The sequence below is a fragment of the Arachis hypogaea genome, chromosome 14 (assembly GCF_003086295.3).
Source record: "Arachis hypogaea cultivar Tifrunner chromosome 14, arahy.Tifrunner.gnm2.J5K5, whole genome shotgun sequence".
Classification (NCBI taxonomy): domain Eukaryota; kingdom Viridiplantae; phylum Streptophyta; class Magnoliopsida; order Fabales; family Fabaceae; genus Arachis; species Arachis hypogaea.
In genome coordinates, this window is record NC_092049.1 from 102,515,463 (window position 1) to 102,536,843 (window position 21,381).

General features: G+C 37.2%; 1 long non-coding RNA gene across 1 annotated transcript; it reads right to left on the reverse strand.

The window, feature by feature from the left end:
- Nucleotides 1-18,897: 18,897 nt before the first annotated feature.
- On the reverse strand, nt 18,898-19,531 carry LOC140178312 (uncharacterized). The gene is made up of 2 exons (XR_011871039.1): nt 19,363-19,531; nt 18,898-19,287 (listed from the first exon to the last, which is right to left on the reverse strand). It is a non-coding gene; the product is annotated as an uncharacterized lncRNA (long non-coding RNA).
- Nucleotides 19,532-21,381: the final 1,850 nt, after the last annotated feature.

Below are 21,381 nucleotides of genomic sequence, written 5' to 3' on the forward strand. Positions count from 1 at the left end.
ATGTGATCAAAGTCATTGCCCGTGGTCATTGATCTCCTCTTCTCCAGATCAAACGTCATTGCCCGTGGTCATCCAATCTGACGGAGGGAAAAGCTCTACCAATTCATTCTCTTGGCGATCCTACTCAAAGTGCCACAGACAAGGTCGAATCCTCCGGATCAGAGAATGCTGCTTCTTTGGATTCTAGCCTATACCATGGAAACCCTAATCTTCTGAGAAATCGGCTGAACTGGTGTCTTGAAAAGTCCCCAACGAAGTCATGGATTAGCCGTCTGAGAGATGTATAAACATAGCTGTTGGTTCGTGCTTTCCGATCAAGTATTCACACGAACCCAAGTAGACGTGGGTGTTTATCAGACACATTCGTCTTTGTATGATGAACAGAGCTGATTGTCACTAATCATCCTATTCACCATGTTGAAGTGCGAATATACATCTTAGAAATAAATCAAACACGGATCGAAGAAGAAACAGTAATACTTTTATTAATTCATATGACTCAACAGGGCTCCTCCCCAAAACTTAGGAGGTTTAGAAACTCATACTGATGTGAAAAACAAAGTAATACACGAAAAAATGCTGAATGATGGTAAAAGATGTTCGAATAACATAAATTAAATCCCTTAAATACTAAACTAATGACTAGTAAGGGTAAAACAGTCTTTTTAGTATTAAAATCTACTTCTGGGGCCCACTTGGTGAGTGTTTGGGCTGAGCTTTAATGAGATCCACGTGCTATGAGGTCTCTTGGGTGTGAAACACTGGCTAGGGGGTCCTCTCTGGGCGTTTGGACTCTGGGCTCTGCTCCTTGGGCCCTAGACGCCAGAAAGGGGGCAGGAAGCTGGCGTTGGACGCCCGTTTTGGTCCTTCTAATCAGAAGAAAAGTATAGACTATTCTACATTGCTGGAAAGCTCTAGAAGTCAGCTTTTCATAGCCATTAATAATGCCCCATTTTGACTTCAATAGCTCCATAAAATCTCTTTCGAGTGCAAGGAGGTCAGATCTAGATAGCATCTGCAGTGCTTTCTCTATCTCTGAATTAGACTTTTGCTCCAGCTCCTCAATTTCAGCCAGAAAATACCTGAAATGGTATAAAAACACACAAACTCAAAGTGAAATCCAAAAATATGAATTTAACACTAAAACCTGTAAAAACTTAATAAAAACTAAATAAAACATATTAAAAACTATATGAAAACTATGCCAAAAAGCGTATAAAATATCCGCTCATCACAACACCGAACCTAAACTGTTGCTTATCCCCAAGGAACTAAAAATAAAATAGGATGAAAAGAAGATTAGGATGCAATAAATCTCTAAGTTTCCAATGAAGCTCAGTTTTAATTAGATGAGCAGGACTTAGTAGCTTTTTGCTTCTAAATAGTCTTGGCATCTCACTATCCATTGAAAATCAGAATGGCTGGCATCTTTAGGAACTTAGAATCCAGATGATATTATTGATTCCCCTAGTTCAGCTCTTTTTTATTCTTGAACATAGCTTTTTAGAGTCTTGGTCGTGGCCCTAAGCACTTTATTTTCCAGTATTACCACCGGATACATAAATGCCACAGACACTTTACCTGGGTGAACCATTTCGGGTTGTGATTCAGCTTTGATAGAATCCCCAGATAGAGGTGTCCAGAGTTCTTAAGCACACTCTTTTTTCTTTGGATCACGACTTTAACCGCTCAGTCTCAAGCTTTTCACTTGACACCTTCACGCCACAAGCACATGGTTAGGGACAGCTTAGTTGAGCCGCTTAGGCCAGGATTTTGTTTCCTTTAGGCCTCCTAACCACTGATGCTCAAAGCCTTAGATCCTTTTACCCTTGCCTTTTGGTTTAAAGGGTTATTGGCTTTTTCAATCTGCCATCATTTTCCTGCATTTTTGGGCAGTAATGGATTTTCTGCTTTATAATTTTTTTTCCATTTTTTTCTTTCTTTTTCGCATAATAGTGTTTTTTTTCTTTTGCAACATGCTTTTTCTTTTTCTTTTTGCTACTTTTTCTTGCTTCAAGAATCAAATTTTAGATTTTTCAGATCATCAATAATATTTTTCCTTTTTCTTCATTCTTTCAAGGGCCAGCATCCTAAAATTCAACTTCAAATATGCACTATTTATTCATACATTGAGAAAACTAAAGCAATGACACCACATCAAAATAATTAACTATTTTTTATTGGAAAACTCGAAAATTTATGCATCTTTAATTCTTCTAAAAAAATCTACTATTTTATTCATGTTTAATGATGATAAGAAGAATAATTTATAGCTAATTGGAAAATAAAAATTAATTAATTACTACTAATGCTTATGTAATCCTAAAATTTAAAAGACATAAAATAAAAATAAAAATAAAGACTTAAATATTATTAGTTATCATACAACTCTAAATTAGGATGGAAATACGTGCGACAGGAATAGGAATAGTCACAGGGTTGAAACTCAACAACCTTCAGCTTGAGAGACTCTGGGCTCTTCAGGTTGAGGGGCGCATGGTTCTTTAGCTTGAGAGGCGTATGGTTCTTCAGCTTGAGGGACACTGGGCTCTTCAGGAGAGAGTTTCTGGCGCTTTAGCTCCTCAATTTCATGCCCATGCTTCTCTTGCTCCTTGATTAGTTTGCAAATCATGCTAGTCTGATCTTTCTATTCCTCTCTGAGCTGATCTAAAGTGCTTTGCAAGTGTATTACAGACACCCTCAGCTGGTCCCAATACTCCATTGGAGGGATCTCTTGGGGAGGCTCAGGTGCTTTCCTTTTGGTTTGATCCTCTTCTATCTTGGAACTCTCCATCATCTGCCTGGTGATTGGTTTTTCCACTGGAATAAAGTTGTCTGATGGGATCATAACCATAGCCTCTTGGCATAGGTGAAAGATGAGATTTGGATAAGCTATCATGGCATTAGTGGACACCCTGTTTGCCAGCTTGTAAATCTCACGGGAAATTATTTGGTGGACTTCCACCTCATTCTCCATCATGATGCAGTGAATCATCACAGCTCTTGGAATATTAACTTCAGAGCGGTTACTTGTAGGGAGTATAGAACGTCCAATGAAGTCTAGCCATCCTCTAGCAACAGGCTTGAGGTTCGCCCTTTTTAGCTAGCATGGCTCCCCTTTTGTATTCTCAATCCATTGAGTTTCAGGCAAGCATATATCCTCTAGAACTTGATCCAGCTTTTGTTTGGCTACAACCCTTCTGTTGTAGGATTCATGGTCATCCCTTTGCAAGGGTAATTTGAAGATCTCTCTCACCTTGTCTAGGTGAAAGTACATGATCTTTCCTCTGACCATAGTGCGAAAAGTATGGAGGTTGTTCCATCTTTCTTTAGTTTATCTTTCATCCACAGATTTGCATAGAATTCATGGATCATGTTGTATCCAACATTTAACTTGGGATTACTTAGAATCTCCCAGCCTTTCCTTCGAATCTGCTCTTGGATCTTCAGGTATTCTTCTTCTCCTAAATTGAATCCCACTTCAGGGATAATTGGCCTTTTACTCATTATCTTGTGATAATGTTCTTCATGTTGCTTGGTAAGGAATCGAACAGGTTTGAAAACAACTATTGAGTTGTCTTCTTTCTTGTTCTTAGGGGCGGTCTTGCCACTTTTTGGAGCCATGGAATTGAATTCTTTGATGAGAGAACAGGGGTCCTGCCACACCAAATTTAAAAATTTGCTCGTCCTCGAGCAAAGAGTAAAAAAGGAAGAAGTAGAAAAGAGAATAGAAGAAGAAAAAGAGGAGAGAATTCGAATGAGAGATGGTGAGTTAAGGAGAGAGGCATGGTCACACATATATATAGAGAGGGGGGAGGGATTTTCGAAAATAATCATGAAAGAAAGATAAAGATTTTTGAAAAAGATAGAAAAAGATAAATTGTTAAATTTAAAAGATAATAAAAGATGTTAAAAAGATATAAAAGGCATTAAAGATAAGATAAGAAGTATGGAAAGGATTTGAAAGTTTAATAAAAGATATGAACAAGTTAAGAAAAGATTTTGAAAGATTTTGAAAACAAGTTGTAAAAGATATGAAATTTTGAAAAATATTTGAAAGTTTTATGAAAAAATATTTAAAAATTGAAATTAAATTGAAATTGAAGTATTTGAACAAGAATTAACTTAAAAATCAAAGAATATTTGAAATTAAATTGGAAGAAGATGAGTTGAATCAAGAAAAGATTAAAATTTTGAAGTTACCTCCATGCTTTCTTCCTGGCGTTTAAACACCCAAAATGCTAGCATTCTGACGTTTAACGCCAGAGTGATCTTCCCTCGCCCTGGCTGGTGTTTAACGCCAGGTTGATGCTCCTTCTTGGGCGTTAAACGCCCAGCCAGGGCCTCCTGACTGGCGTTTAACGCCAGGCTTGTGCTCCCTTCAGGGCGTTAAACGCCCAACTAGAGCCTCCTGGTTGGCATTTAACGCCAGGCTTGTGCTCCCCTTTGGGCGTTAAACGCCCAGCTAGTGCTCCCTGGCTGGCCTTTAACGCCAGGATTGCTGCCTCCATGGGCGTTTGAATGCCCATTTGCGTACCCTATTCTGTTTGCTATCTGCATCATTCTGTCTCTATTTAAGCATTGTTCATGATCATTAACATTAAAATTAACTTTAAACATAATCAAAAACTAATTAACAATAAAACTAATTTAAATAGAAGTAATTAGAGAAATAACATAGAAGGAATCATTGGGTTGCCTTCCAACAAGCGCTTTTTTAATGTCATTAGCTGGACTTCACTGTACTTAACTTAGTAACAGTGTTGAGCCTCCTAGCTCTATATCTCCTTCAAGGTAATGCTTAACCCTCTGTCCATTGACAGTGAACCAGGTTTCTTTACCTTGAAGTTCTATGTGTCCGTAAGGTGATATATTGGTAATCACAAACGGTCCCATCCAACGGGATTTGAGTTTCCCAGGAAACACTTTGAGTCTTGAGTTGAAGAGCAGAACTTATTGTCCTGGTTCAAAGACTCTGGAGGATAACTTCCTGTCATGCCACCTTTTTGCCTTTTCCTTATAGATTTTTGCATTTTCAAATGCATTTAACCGGAATTCATCCAACTCATTTAGTTAGAGAAGTCATTTCTCTCCTGCTGCCTTAGCATCAAGGTTAAGGAATCTAGTAGCCCAATAGGCCTTATGTTCTAGTTCCACTGGCAAATGACAGGACTTCCCATATACCAGCTGATATGGAAAAGTTCCAATGGGAATTTTGAAAGCTATTATGTATGCCCACAGAGCATCATCAAGCTTTCTAGCCCAATCCTTTCTAGAGGTGCTTATTGTCCTCTCTAAGATTTACTTTAGTTCTGTATTTGAGACTTCAGCTTGCCCATTTGTTTGGAGATGATGCGGTGTTGCTACTTTATAGCGAACTTCGTAACGGCTCAAGACGAAATCCAGCTGTCTGTTGCAGAAATGAGTACCTCCATCACTAATTAGTATCCTAGGGACACCAAATCTGCTGAAAATGTTCTTTTGGAGGAACTTCATTACTACTCTGGTGCCATTAGTGGGTGTTGCTATTGCTTCAACCCATTTAGACACATAATCCACTGCCACAAGGATGTAGATGTTTGAGTATGAAGGTGGGAAGGATCCTATAAAATGTATACCCCATACGTCAAATAACTCAATCTCTAGGATTCCTTGTTGAGGCATGCTGTGACCATGAAGAAGATTGCCAGCCGTTTGGCAACTATCACAGTTACGGACGAACTCTCTAGAATCTTTAAAGAGAGGGGTCAGTAAAAGCCACTTTGGAGAACCTTGGTGGCTGTCCGCTCACCTCTAAAATGTCCTCCATAGTCAGAGCCATGGCAATATCATAGAATTCTCTGTGCCTCTTCTTCAGACAGACAGCGTCGGAATATTCTATCTAAGCATCTCTTAAAGAGATATGGCTCATCCCATAGGTAATATTTTGCATCATGCATGAGTTTCCGGGCTTGCTGCCTAGTAAACTCCTTGGGAATGAACCTGATAGCCTTGTAATTTGCAATGACTGCAAACCAAGGTACTGTCCGGATAGCATAGAGTTGCTCATCTGGAAAAGATTCAGATATGTCAGTGGAGGGAGAAGAAGTCCCTGCTACTGGCTCAATCCGGGACAAGTGATCAGCCACCTGATTTTCTGTCCCTTTTCTGTCTCTAATTTCTATATCAAACTCTTGCAGGAGTAATACCCATATTATAAGTCTGGGTTTAGAATCCTGCTTAGTGAGTAGATACTTTAGAGCAGCATGGTCAGTATAAATAATGACCTTAGATCCTACTAAGTAGGATCTGAACTTGTCAATGGCATAAACCACTGCAAGTAGCCCTTTTTCTGTAGTAGTGTAGTTTTTCTGCGCATCATTTAGTACACGACTAGCATAGTAAATGACATGCAAAAACTTGTCATGTCTCTGCCCTCGGACTGCGCCAATTTCATGATCACTGGCATCACACATTAGCTCAAATGGTAAGTCCCAGTTGGGTGCAGAGATGATAGGAGCAGTGACAAGCTTGGCTTTTAGATTTTCAAAGGCATGCAGGCATTCTTGATCAAAGATGAATGGAACATCAGTGGCCAAGAGGTTACACAGGGGTTTTGTAATTTTTGAAAAATCTTTTATGAACTGCCTGTAAAATCCTGCATGTCCTAGGAAACTTCTGATTGCCTTGACATTATTAAGTGGAGGCAAGCGTTCTATCACTTCCAACTTGGTTTGATCCACTTCTATCCCTTTATTTGAGATTCGATGTCCAAGAACAATGCCTTCAGTTACCATGAAGTGGCATTTTTTCCAGTTTAGAACTAGGTTTGTCTCTTGACATCTTTTTAGAACTCAGGTCAGATGATCAAGACAGGAGTCAAATGTGTCTTTGAAAATAGAGAAGTCATCCATGAATACTTCAAGGAACATCTCTACCATATCAAAGAAGATGGATAACATACATCTCTAAAAAGTGGCAGGCGCATTGCACAGACCAAATGGCATTCGTCTATAGGCGAAAACACTAGATGGACATGTGAATGATGTCTTCTCTTGATCCTGTGGATCCACTACTATTTGATTGTTCCCAGAATATCCATCCAGGAAATAATAAAAAACATGACCTGCTAGTCTTTCTAGCATTTGGTCAATGAAGGGTAAAGGAAAGTGATCTTTCCCGGTGGCGTCATTGAGTCTTCTGTAGTCAATGTACATACGTCACCCTGTAACTGTCCTTTTAGGGATCATCTCATTCTTTTCATTATGAACCACTGTCATGCCTCCCTTCTTAGGAACAAATTGAACGGGGCTCACCCAGGGGCTATCAGAAATGGGATAAATGATCCCAGCCTCATAGAGCTTAGTGACTTCCTTCTGCACTACTTCCTTCATAGCTGGATTTAATCATCTTTGTAGTTGCACCACTGGTTTGGCATTATCTTCCAGCAAGATTTTATGCATGCATCTGGTTGGGCTAATACTCTTAAGGTCACTTATAGTCCACCCAATGGTGGTCCTATGTGTTTTGAGCACTTGAATTAGTGCTTCTTCTTCCTATGGCTCTAAGGTAGGGCTTATGATTACAGGATAGTTATCTCCATTTCCCAGAAATGTATATTTCAGGAAAGATGGTAATGGCTTAAGCTCAAGCTTTGGAGGCTTCTCCTTTTCCTCAGAGGTTTCCAGAGGTTCCTCTGAATCAGGCTGAGTATTATCAAGGATATCATCTAGCCCTTCCTTGAGGCTTTCGGCCATGTTGACCGCTTCCACCAGGGAATCAATGAGGTCAATGCTCATGCATTCCTCAGGAATGTCTAGATGCTGCATAGCCTTGACAACATTCAGTACGAACTTTTTCTCATTGACTTTCAGGGTTACTTCCCCTTTTTCAACATCAATAATAGTCCGTCCTGTAACTAGGAAGGGTCTCCCTAGCATAAGGGATGCACTCTTGTGCCTTTCCATGTCCAACACCACAAAGTCAGTGGAAAAAGCAAAGGGTCCAACCCTGACAATCATGTCTTCGATTACTCCTGATGGTATCTTAATAGAACCATCAGCAAGTTGAAGGCATATGCGGGTTGGTTTGACTTCCTCAGTCAAACAAAGCTTCTTTATTAAAGAAGCAGGTATTAGGTTGATGCTTTCCCCAAGGTCACATAGAGCTGTCCTTGTACAACTATCACCTAGAGTACATGGTATCATAAAGCTTCCAGGGTCTTTAAGCTTCTCTGGTAAGCTGTTTTGAATGATTGCACTGCACTCTTAAATGAGGAAGATTGTTTGTGTCTCTCTCCAATCCTTCTTATGACTTAGAATATCCTTCATGAACTTAGCATAAGAACGTATCTACTCAAGAGCCTCTGCAAAAGGGATCTTTATCTTTAATGTTCTGAGATAATCTGCAAAGCGAGCAAACTGCTTATCTTTTTTCTCTTGACAGAGTTTCTGAAGAAACGGAATCTTAGCCTTATACTCATCAATCTTGGTTGATGGAGGCCAAATGCCATATGTGATGGAAGGGGAGTTACTAGCTTTCTTAGGAGGGTTGTTATTAGTAAATGACTGACCTCCCTTGCTTGGGCGTTCAACGCCCATCCTGCTGCCCCCTTCCTGGCGTTTGACGCCAGGGGAATCACTCCCTTGTGGGTGTTCAACGCCAAGGGTGCTGCCTCCTTGGGCGTTTGAATGCCCAGTCTCTGCCCTTTTCTGGTGTTCAACGCCAAGAGTAATACTTCTCTGGGCGTTTGAACGCTCAAAATTATCTTGTGCAGAGACCTGATTATCCTCTGTTAGTTGTTCCTTTCCTAACTTCTTGTTGTTTTGAGGTTGGGGATTCAAGGTTTTGCCACTCTTTAATTAAATGGCCTGGCATTCATCTGTTATCTGCTTAGATAACTGCTACCTTGTTTGACTCAGTTGTGCTTCTACATTTTTATTAGACGCCTGAATTTCTCGCAAAGCCTCTTGTAGTTCCAGCAATTGCTGAGCAAGGGCGTGCAGTTGCTAAGTCAATGGGCCATCCTGTTTTGGAAGGTTAGGTTCAGTATATACTGCCTTGGCCTCTCCTTTTATAGGAGTCTCAGCAGATGAGTACAGATGCTGATTGATGGCAACTGTCTCAATAAGCTCTTGGGCTTCTTGAATGGTCTTTCTCATGTGTATGGAACCACCAGCAGAGTGGTCCAAAGATATTCTAGCCATGTCTGAAAGCTCATAATAGAAGATGTCTAACTGTACCCATTCTAAAAATATTCCAGTGGGACATTTTCTTAGCATCCTCCTATACCTCTTCCAGACATCATAGAAAGATTCATTATCTCTTTGTTTGAAGCCTTGGATGTCCAGCCTCAGCTGGATCATCTTTCTTGGAGGAAAGTATTGATTTAAAATCTTGTCTACTAACTGTTTTCAACTTTTTAAGCTAGCTTTAGGCTGGTTATCCAACCACCTCTTTGCTTGATCCTTTACAGCAAAAGAAAAGAGCAATAATCTGTAGACATCTTGGTCTACTCCCTCACTTGTACTGTGTCAGCAATCTTTAAGAAATCTGCCAAGAACTCTATATGTTCTTCCTGAGAAAGTCCAGAATACTGGCAGTTTTGCTGCACTAGAGTAATAAGTTGACGGTTTAACTCAAAGCTACTTGCTCTGATGTGAGGTATGTTAATACTTCTTCCATAGAAGTCAGTAGAGGAATTTGTATAAGATCCCAGAGTTCTTCTGAACTCTTCATTCTCATTTGGGTTCATAATGAAGAAAGGTAGAAGAAGAAGAAGAAGAAACAGGGATAGAAGAAGAAATAAAAGTAGAAGAGATGAATAAGAATTAAAATATTTTTGTTTTTATTTCATTTATTTAATTAGTCCGAATTTAAAATTAATTACTTAAAAATAATTTAAAATTTAATTATTAAATTTTGAAAATGGAAGAGAGAGAAGAGAAGAGAATTTTCGAAAATTAGAGAGAAGAAGTTAGTTAGGAAGTTCTGAAAAAGAAGAGAGAGAAGATAAGTAATTAATTAAGAAAAGATTTGATTTTAAAATGAGATAAAAGATAAGATAGGAAATTAAAAAGATTTGGAAAAGATTTTAAAAAGATAAGATTTTGAAATTTGATTTCGAAAAAATTTAATTTTGAAAAGTGAAATTTTAATTATTAAATTTTAAAATTTAAAAAAGATAAGAAAAATTTTTGAATTTTGAAAAAGATAAGAAAAAGATAAGATTTTTTATTTTTGAAAAGATTTGATTTTTGAAAACTTGAAGACTAAGATATGATAAGATGAAAATTTAAAAATTAAAATATGAATTTTTATGAAAAATTTCGAAAATTAAGTAAAAAGAAAAATAAAAAAGATATTTTTATTTTTGAATTTAACGATGAAAGAGAAAAACGAGTAAAAGACACAAGACTCAATTTTTAGATCTAGCACCCCTAATTTTCGAGAATTTTGGAGAGAAACACAAAGGGACACCAAACTTAAAAATTTTAAGATCAAAACATAAGAAAAACACAAGAAGACTTTAAAGATTAACAAGAACACAAAAAACAAGACTCAAGAAATTTAAAGAACACACGAACACATAAAGAACACTAAACTTAAAATTTTTAGAAAATCAAAAAAAAATTTCGAAAAAAAAATAATAAGACACTAAACTTAAAGAATTAAAACAAGATTCAAACAAAAAGACACTAAATGTAAAAAATTTTTAGAAAAGGACTCAAGGATTTTCGAAAATTCAACCTAGAACACAAAAAAAAAAAGACTCAAACAGAAAGCTAAGGTTGCTTGAAAATAAACTGCTTGAAAAAAGTTTTTGAAGAAGTTTTAAAATTTTGTAATTGAAAGACAGAAAACAGGAAAGACTCAAAAATTTAGAAAATTACAACGGACACAAACAAAAAGACTCAAACCAAGAACAAAGATTAAACAAAGAAAATAAAAATATTTTTGAAAAGGTTTTTGATTTTTCGAAAATTGATGAAAAAGAAAATAAAAATAAAAGACTCAGCAAGAACACAAACAAAGAGACTTAAATCAGGGACAAAGATCAAATAAAGAAAAGACAAATATTTCTTGAAAAAGGTTTTGAAATTTTCGAAAAAATAAGGGAGAAAAAAACAAAAATTAAAAGACTCAAATAAAATTAAAATTACCTAATCTAGGGAGCAAGACGATCCGTCAGTTTGTCCAAACTCAACAATCTCCAGCAACGGAACCAAAAACTTAGTGCACGAATCCCTATACTTTCGTACAGCTGTACCAGCAAGTGCACTGGGTCATTCAAGTAATACCTGAGCGAGTCAGGGTCGATCCCACGAGGATTGTGATTTGAAGCAAGCTATGGTTATCCTGCAGGTCTTAGTCATGTGAAATCAAGAAGTTGTTGGATTGAGGCTTAATTGCATTAAGAGAAATATGAGAGAAGGGTATAAGGTATTTTGTCAAAGGAATCAGTAAAATGGTTATAATTGAGGATTGGAGTTGCTTAGCCTTTCTGAATTAACTCTGGTATCACTGTCTTCTTTGCTTGTGATTGATCTCTTATATGGCAGGCTGTATGTGATCAAAGTCATTGCCTGTGGTCATTGATCTCCTCTGTTCCAGATCAAACGCCATTGCCCATGGTCATCCAATCTGATGGAGGGTGAAGCTCTAGCAGTTCATTCTCTTGGCGATCCTACTCAAAGCGCCACAGACAAGGTCGAATCTTCCGGATCAGAAAATGCTGCTTCTTTGGATTCCAACCTATACCACAGAGACCCTAATCTCTCCAAAAATCGGCTGAACTGGTATCTCGAGAAGTCCCCAATGAAGTCGTGGAATAGCCGTCTAAGAGATGTATAAACATAGCTGTTGGTTCGTGCTTTCCGACCAAGTATTCACACGAACCGAAGCAAACGCAGGTGTTTGTCAGGCACGTTCATCTTAGTACAATGAACAGAGTTGATTGTAACTGATCATTCTATTCACCATGTTGAAGTGTGAATATACATCTTAGAAATAAATCAAACACGGATCGAAGAAGAAACAGTAATACTTTTATTAATTCATAGGACTCAGCAGGGCTCCTCCCCTCAACCTAGGAGGTTTAGAAACTCATACTGATGTGAAAAACAAAGTAATACACGAAAAAATGTTGAATGATGGTAAAAGATGTTTGAATAACATAAATTAAATCCCTTAAACACTAAACTAATGACTAGTAATTGTAAAACAGTCTTTTTTGTGCTAAAATCCACTTCTGAGGCCCACTTGGTGAGTGTTTAGGATACGTTTTAATGAAATCCACGTGCTATGTGGTCTCTTGGGCATGAAACACTGGCTAGGGGTCCTCTCTGGGCGTTTGGACACTGGGCTCTGCTCCTTGGACGCTTAATGCCAGAAAGGGGGCAGGAAGCCGGCGTTCGACGCCAGTTTTGGGCCTTCTAATCCAAAAAAAAGTATGGACTATTACACATTGCTAGAAAGCTCTGAAGGTCAGATTTCCATAGCCATTGAGAACGCTCCATTTGGACTTCTGTAGCTCCAGAAAAGCTCTTCCGAGTGCAAGGAGGTCAAATCTAGATAGCATCTGCAGTGCTTTCTCTGTCTCTGAATCAGACTTTTGCTCCAGCTCCTCAATTTCAGCCAGAAAATACCTAAAATGTTACAAAAACACACAAACTCAAAGTGGAATCCAAAAATGTGAATTTAACACTAAAACCTGTAAAAACTTAATAAAAACTATATGAAAACTATGTCAAAAAACGTATGAAATATCCACTCATCATATATCTTAACTAATTGATTTGGAAATAAAATAAAATAATAAAATAAAATAATATCTAAAATCCTAGAAGATTGTATCTTCTAATAATAATAAGCAAAAGAAAATAAAATAAAAACAATTATTACTCTATCTCCAATCAACGAAGCCTTTCTTGAAGGTCCAAAAACGCGGTGCTAGCGCTAAACGCCAGGTTCAGCGTTTAGCGCCTGCTGAGGCAGAAATGAATTGTGACTTGCTGTCTTCCTAGCGCTAAACGCTAGACTCGCCGTTTAGTGCCACTAGCGTGTGGCTCTGACACGAGTTACGAAGCACTGGCGGCGTTTAGCGCCAACACAACAGAATGGTTGCACGCATTATGAAGTGCCTGGTGTCAAACGCCCAGTAACGGTGTTTAGGACCAGCTTGGCAGCATCATATTTTTTCATTTTTCTTCTGCACGAACTCTAGCAAACTCACCCGAATTTTTTCTGAAATAAATAAAACCACGATACGCTTCAAAGTAGCATCCAAACAGGCTTCAAACATTAAAATCTAAATAAATCTCAATGAATTCATATCTAAAATAATAAGAAAATATAGAAGAGATGCTCAAGCATCACACTTGCTTCGCCGGCGACAAAAGAAAACGAAACCAGCATCTAGTCCCTCGGGCGATGCAGGTCGTCGTCTTCTTGTTTGGCCATTAATTCTAGTGGTTAGCTTCCTTCAGCCTTGTTCTATCAATGAAATTAGAATTTTATGGTGATGGTTGTTGTTGTATGTGATTTTTTAGAATTGCCGAAGCTGAATACTAGGGATTTAGAATGGTATTTCTTTATTGTGCATGGTATTTTATTGTTGTAAATTTTTACCACACATTGAAAATTATCATAGTTGAATTTATTGTTGCAATCTATCAATGAGCTGAATTTATTGTTGTAAGTTAAATTGTTGCTGAACATATCACTGAGCAAATTTTTTTGTTGCTGGATAACGTCACTATTTTCTTGTTTTTAATTTGCTGAAGTATTGCCCTATTCTTTTATTCTATGAAGATATAGATGCCGACTTTGAGATCACTCCTTGGATTTGATTTACTGATTGGGTTATCTTTCGCTCGTTCTTATTTATTTAAAGAGTAAATGACCATTTGTACCCACGAAAGATACAAACGCTGACAAATGTAACCATAGAAGAAGGAAACTCATCTTGTAACCAGGGAAGATGACCTCCGTGTGCCAGAAATACCCTGACGTTGGTTACGCACTTGGTCCGTTAATATCCGAACCTACGTGGCAAAAAAACCACTCCAAACCTATCTACGTGTAACCCATTTTTTTATTAAGAAATAGAAAAAAACCCTTACACCCTCTCTATGCCCTAGCAGAACTCCATTGTTGTCAGCACTGCCATTCCAAATCGAAGAAGAAGACCAGAGCACCTCCATTCTACAACAGAGACATTTCTCTAATTTAATCAAGTCGTTGCTTCACTACCCGTAGCCCACCATTGTTGTATGCATCTCGTTGTCCACTATCCATAGCCCACCAACGTTACTCCACAGAAAACAGAGGTATGTCATTACCAGTTTTTCCCTCTTAGAATATTTTCAGAATTTTTGGATTAGGGTTAGATTTTCAATTGCTATGTTGTTGTCTGTAATTACATGGGATGGTACCTTACATCTATACTGTATTTGTTGCAGGAATGGCCACTGTGCATATTACTCTGTGTATTAATCATATGGGGAGATTTGAGCGAGGTCCATGTGGAAAGCTTGGGTATGTTGGTGGGGAAGTAACAGAGATTGAGAGGGTTAATGTGGATACTCTTAATGAATTTTTCATAAATGATTTGCTAAGAGACATTGGATATACATTCGTTACTGATTTTTATTGGCTAGAACCTGGTAAGGAGCTTGATAATGGGTTGAAATTGTTAAGGGTTGATATGGACATAGTTAAGTTGTATGAGGCTGCTGTGAAGAATGGTAACAGAATTTACTTATACACAGAGCACCCTGTAAATGATCCTGTTATCGTTGAAGAGAATATCACTCCATCAAAGATAAGATTGAAGACTTGTGCTAAGAGAAATCCAACTCCAAAGAAGACTCCAAGAAGAAGACTTATGGATGGTGAGGTCCAGAATAGGAAAGAGGTCCATGAAGCAAGCAGCCAGATTGAGGTTGAGTCCCAAAAGGAGGATGTTGTTAATGTGGCCCAACAAAGATCTCCAGCAAAACAGATGTCTCAGCCTCCCACAACACATGTGCAACCAGATGAGGCACCTTCCAATCAATCACAGCCTTCGCAAAATCCCATTGAACAAGAGCAGCAACCAATACATACTGCTGGTTCAACATCTCCAAGTGCAGTTTTGGTCTCATTATCTAGTGAGAACGAGGCCCAAGCAGCTGAACAAGTAACCCAATACATTCCACAACCATATAAAAACCCACTTTCACAATCAAACCCTGAATCAGACCCAGTCTCACCATCTGATACTAACAGTACTCCTCAGAACAATCAGACCAACATAGATGAGCAGGTTGAGGGAAGACCTAAAGTGAGCAAGAGAAGATCAGCAAAAAGGCCTTCCTCAACTGGACAATCCTTCATACCCAATCCTGATCCTGACAAGCCTCCATCCATCTATGTGCCTATTGAGTCAGAAGAATTTTCGGATGAAAATGCTGGATACCATTGTTATAAATCCGAAGAATTGAGAAGCATAGCAAGTGATGAAGATGCTGATCAGCCTCCAGTCTTTCCTCAAAGCAATGCTGATGCTCCTATTAGCCAAGTCCGGTTGGAGTTGGGGATAGAGTTTGAAACTCTCAGCCATTTCAGGAAGGCAGTTCGAAAGTTTAACATCAACATTGGAAGGAGTATATTCTTTTCTCGATGTGACTCAACTAGAAGCAAAGCAATTTGCTATGATGAGGAATGGCCGTGGCAAATATATTGTGCTAAGAGGTCATTTTCCTTGAGTTATCTGGTCAAGACGTTTGTCAATGAACACACTTGTAGCACAGATAACCATTGTAAGTCAGCTAACGAAAAATGGGTTGTAGATGAATTAAAAGAGAGAATAAGAGTCCAACCAAATCTGACAGTAAGGGAGGCTGACCAATTGTTCAGAAATGAGTATGATGTGCTGATTAATGAAAGAAAAATCTATAGAGCGATGGGCAAAGCAAAGGAGAGGATAGAGGGTTCTAAGATTGCTCAATATGCTAGGCTCCGTGATTACGCAAATGAGATATTGAAGACTAACCCGGGATCCACAGTGAGGATACACACTAATCCACAACCTGATTCAAACCCTCTGTTTCTCAGAATTTATGTATGTTTTGAAGCTTGTAAAAAGGGATTTCTTGGAGGATGCAGACCATTTATAGGATTAGATGGGACTTTTTTCAGAGGGTACTTCGGGGGTCAGCTACTTACCGCCATAGGTCAAGACGTAAATAACCACATATACCCTATTGCCTATGTCATTGTTGAGTCCGAGAACAAAGCCAGTTGGAAGTGATTTTTAGAGATACTTGAAGAGGACATTGGAGATTTCAGAGCAAATGGATTTAACTTCATGTCAGATATGCAAAAGTACCTAATACATTTAAGAATTTTAGTAAGTTAAAATATTTTTCATATATTCTGTTAGTGATTAATGATGAGTGAATTGTTATTGATTATTTTAAGTTGGAAAACCCGTTAGCGATTAATCAACTTTTGTGTTTGAATCCTGTATTATTCATCTGTGTTGTTATTCAACCTCTTATAAGTTCTACATATTGTTGTATCAGTTGAAAAAAAAAAGCAAAAATACTAAATATGATTGTATAAATTTAAATTATTGTCTCCATCTGAGGAGTACATGGGAGTACACGGGAGTACGCACTCTTGAAAACTCATAAACAAATGAGATAAAATGATATGTTAAAATTATTATTTATTTAATTATGTGTGACATAATATTAAGTTGAGTTGTATTGTTCTTGAATTACTTGGATATGTATTAATCATCTATGTTGTTATTTAATTAGTATTTCTGGCTTAATTGTTATATATGCTTGTGTTGTTAGGGATTAATATCTGCCCTAGCAGAGATGTATCCAAGAGTTAACCACAGATTTTGTGCCATGCATATATGGCAAAATTATAGAAAAAAGTGGAATGACTTACAAATGAAAATGTGTATGTGGGCATGTGCTAAGGCGACTACTACCCAAGATTTTGATGCTGCCATGGAAAGGCTTAAGAAAATCAACGTTCGAGCTTAAAAATACCTAAACAAGATTAAACCCAAGCAATGGAGTAGGGCTCATTTCAGTGAATACCCAAAGGTGGACAACTACACGAATAATAATTGCGAGGGATTTAATAGTAAGGTTAAGAAGATGAAAAGAAAACCCATCATCACCATGCTTGAAGAAGTTAGATGCTATGTAATGAGAATTATAGCACGAAATAAGAAGGCACTAATTGGATACAACGGAAGGTTAACCCCTACACAACAGAGCAGACTTGAGAGGGAGAAAAGGGAAAGCAATAAATGGAGACCTCTGCCAACTAGAGACGATGATGAAAATGTGTACGAAGTACAATATTTACCAGTAAAAGTTAGTGTGAATTTGGGCAAGGGAACATGCAGCTGTAGAGTGTGGCAACTAACTGGCCTACCTTGTAGGCATGTATGTGCTGCTCTAGCTTATCAGAACAGAAGACCTGAGGTTGCCCATAACTAACGATGGGCGCATACAATGCAACCTATCAATATTCAATACTTCTAGTTCCAAGCCAAGAGTTTTGGGAGAAGCTAGATACATTGCATATTCTGCCACCTCGCTATAAGAAACCCATTGGGAGACCTTCCCTTAACAGAGACAAGAGGAATGATGATCCTGCTGAGATCCCCGACCCTCATAGAACGAAAAGAAAATATAGAACTATTGTCTGCAAATACTGTCTGCAGGTATCTTCTTTAATCATTGTGCAATTTACATTATAACAATTTCCTATTTTATGTGCATGTAATTATATTGTCTGCAATTAAAATGTTATTACAATTTCCTATTTCGATTGTAGCCGGGTCACAACAAGAGAAGTTGCAAAAAGAGGAAAGAAGCAATGGCTAGTGGGAGTGGTGCACCTCAGGAGCATGTAAATGCGGGGGATGAAGATCCTGATGTTTTGGCCGAAATGTATTGGGAGAAAACTTTGGAAGCTGCAGATGCTGAGGCAACAGCAGGCACTAGTGAGGGAAGTGGTTTAGCAGCCCCACAAGCTGCAGTTGTAAGTGCCATTTCATTTCATTTGTCATTAACTATGTAACATTCTTGTATCAACTCTAGAAAACTCAACCAAATCCCTCACCGAATCCTACAATAATAAAAAAGCCTGCTAAAAGAAGTATTAAGAGACCTCCTCCAACTGTTCCACCATCTACCAGACCTTCCTCTACCAACCCTCCCACAACTAACTCAGAAACAACACCAATGGTTGCACCTCAAACAATGAAAGGTGTTAGTGCTGGGACAACCACACGTTTCATGCAGTTTATGCCTACACCTGGTGCAACATCAACTGTTAGAGGCAGAGGAACAACGGTCAAAGGCAGAGGAACTTCTAGTGGACCCAGTAATGTTTCAAGCGGGAGCAGCAACTCAACTCCAAAATCATAGTTGTTTAGTTGATGAAAACTACTTATTTTGCTGTATTACTTCAATCTTATTTTAATCTGAATTAGACTTTTAGGCTTATTTTTTTGGTATGTTTCATGTAATCAAGAGAGATGACAGACTCTTCTATTTCATTCTGTTGTTATGATGTTCTGAGCACAGTCTCTAGACTCTTTAATTTTATTTTGGTAATATAAGGTACTCTTTAACAAATACTACACTCTTGTGTTTCTCTATGAATCCACAATGTATCACAAGCTGAAGTTTGTTTTAACCTTTAAAGACAGTGTTATAGAATTATAAACTTGTGTTGCAGTTTTGTATGACAGGAATTAATACATGACAAATGCACATTTTAGACAGCATCTCATTAATTTTACAGGACCTATTTAGTCAAATAAAACAAATACACATGATTATCTATGCCATCTAATTAATCATTCATGACTACTCCTATCAAATATAACAAACTGAATTGGTTCAAACTAGTTTGTCATTCTTAACAACAAACAATACTCATAAACAACAATCTCCAGATTACATTAATCCTATATTTTCATCACTAAATACAAATTACAAGTTAAACAAAACACAGCCACCAATGCTATAGTTACAAGCAACACTCTACTTGTTCTAACTTCGCCCGAGTTTTTTCATTTTCCTTGCAATCATGAAGAAGCTTTCTTGATTCTCCCTTTTAACTGCAATGATTGTCAACCCATCTTCACATATTGCATAAGAATGCTCTGTATTTCTTTTAGCTAATGATCTTGCAAGACCTTCCCAACCTTCTTCGATCTCATCCACCTACATAAAGTATTTGCAGTCTCTTGTCTGAAAAATCAAAATACCCATGCCCATCCAACTGTCAACGAAAATTAAAAAAAAATGAAACCTTCACAAAAAAAAAAAAGAAAAAAGAAAGATGCTAAGCCATTACCTTCTAGAGAGGACATCGGATGAACCATCTATTTGGGTTTGTTACCGTGCCAGATTCCATTAACGCAACCTCCAGTCCACAGAAGCATCTCCCATCAAGCTTATTTTCCTTCTTCTTCCTCGAACTCGAAATATTGCTGCAACTTACATTACTTATAACAGAGTTACATCTGCGCAGAGACATGGCCAGAGGTTAAAGGGTTTTTCTTTGTCAGTGTTCGTGTTTGAGGAAGAAACGAAAATGAAATGGTTTCAATTTCTGGGTTAGGGTAAACATTGGAGAAGAAAGGCATGCTAGGGTTTCAGTTTTTGTAGAAGTATACGTTGGATTACACGTAGATAGGTTTGGAGTGGTTTTGTTGCCACGTAGGTTCGGATATTAACGGACCAAGTGCATAACCAACGTCAGGGTATTTCTGGCACACGGAAGTCATCTTCCGTGGTTACAAGGTGAGTTTCCTTCTTTTATGGTTACATTTGTCAGTGTTTGTATCTTTCGTGGGTACAAATGGTCATTTACTCTTTATTTAAATTGAGAAAGTATTTTGTACTAGAGACTAATTTATTATCTCTTTTGCATCATTAATTATGTTTAAGAATTATTATTATTATTATTATTATTATTATTATTATAATAAAAATATGCATTTTAACTTTCAATTGTAATTTGATTTATATAATTTTATATTTTTTTAATTATGACCAGATGAATCGAGTAAATCAATGATCCATCGATTGAACAAGTGACTTAGTGATCCGGTCATCTAACAGGATTGATTACTGGTTCGGTTCTGATAACTATGCCAAGACTAAGTTGATTACCGATTTGGTTCTGATAACTATGCCAAGCACGCCAGGAAGTATATTAAATATTTATTGAATATTTTCATGTTTTGTACGCAAAATATTTTTGTTAGGTATCCATCACAATTCAAATATTATAGGACCAAAAAATGTTTAATCCTTCTAATGATTTAAACATTGAGCAAAATATTATTTTTGTCAAATGGGAATAATTTCAATTTTATTTGTAACAATTTTTTTGTTCTATCTACACTTCTTAGTAAAACTTCGATAAATGTTTTTTAATAAAAAATATATACATATGAAAAATCAACTACAAAATCAATCATTATACAAATACAAATATATGTGTTATTTAATTTGTTTTTAATGTATATTGTAACGTATTATATACAAGTGATTGACTTTTTACATACACAACAATTATTTCCCATATTAGCAAAAAATGTCCTATTTCAAAACAATCATACGATGACAAAGATTGGTATTCTGTATTTCTATTCAACAACACGAATCGTTTCATGATTTTGGATATGTGATTGTTGAATTTTTTTCTGAAAAGAAATAGGGAAAAATGGATTATTGATTTGATCTGACTCATTATCCGAGATCTATTTTGAACCGGATGGATTATTTCTTTTTCTGATATAAGAAATCCGTGATTTCGTTGAATCAATTCTTAGAAAATCTCCAATCAGACCATTTATATTTACTTCAACAAAAGAACATAATAAACCATAAAGATGTTGAATAGTTACAGGTAAATGATTTGTGTGGTAAAGTAATCATGAAACTTTGACCAATGTATCTTGTAGCTCGAATTGTTTGTTGACCATAATTCATGAACCCACTTACCATAAGGAACATATCGTGAATATTTATAAAATAGTTTTTTTTTTTTGTTTCTTTCTCTTGTTTGCGACAAGTTACAAATCTAGAAAATCCATATTTTACAGTGAAAATAATTGAGACGAAGTTGTTAATAATAGATTGCCGAGAGAAATAGGTAAAATATAAATGGTGTGATTACAAAAAAAAACATTTATAATCAACCACGGCTAGATTGCTCGCTCCTCTCCTCTCCTCTAACCCTTGTTACTGCTATCACCACCACCTATTTCGTTCCCTCAATCCATCGTCACCATCACTACTACGAAAAAAACAAAAAAACTCATGACTCTCATTCATCCAACATTTATAACCACCATCTCCATCC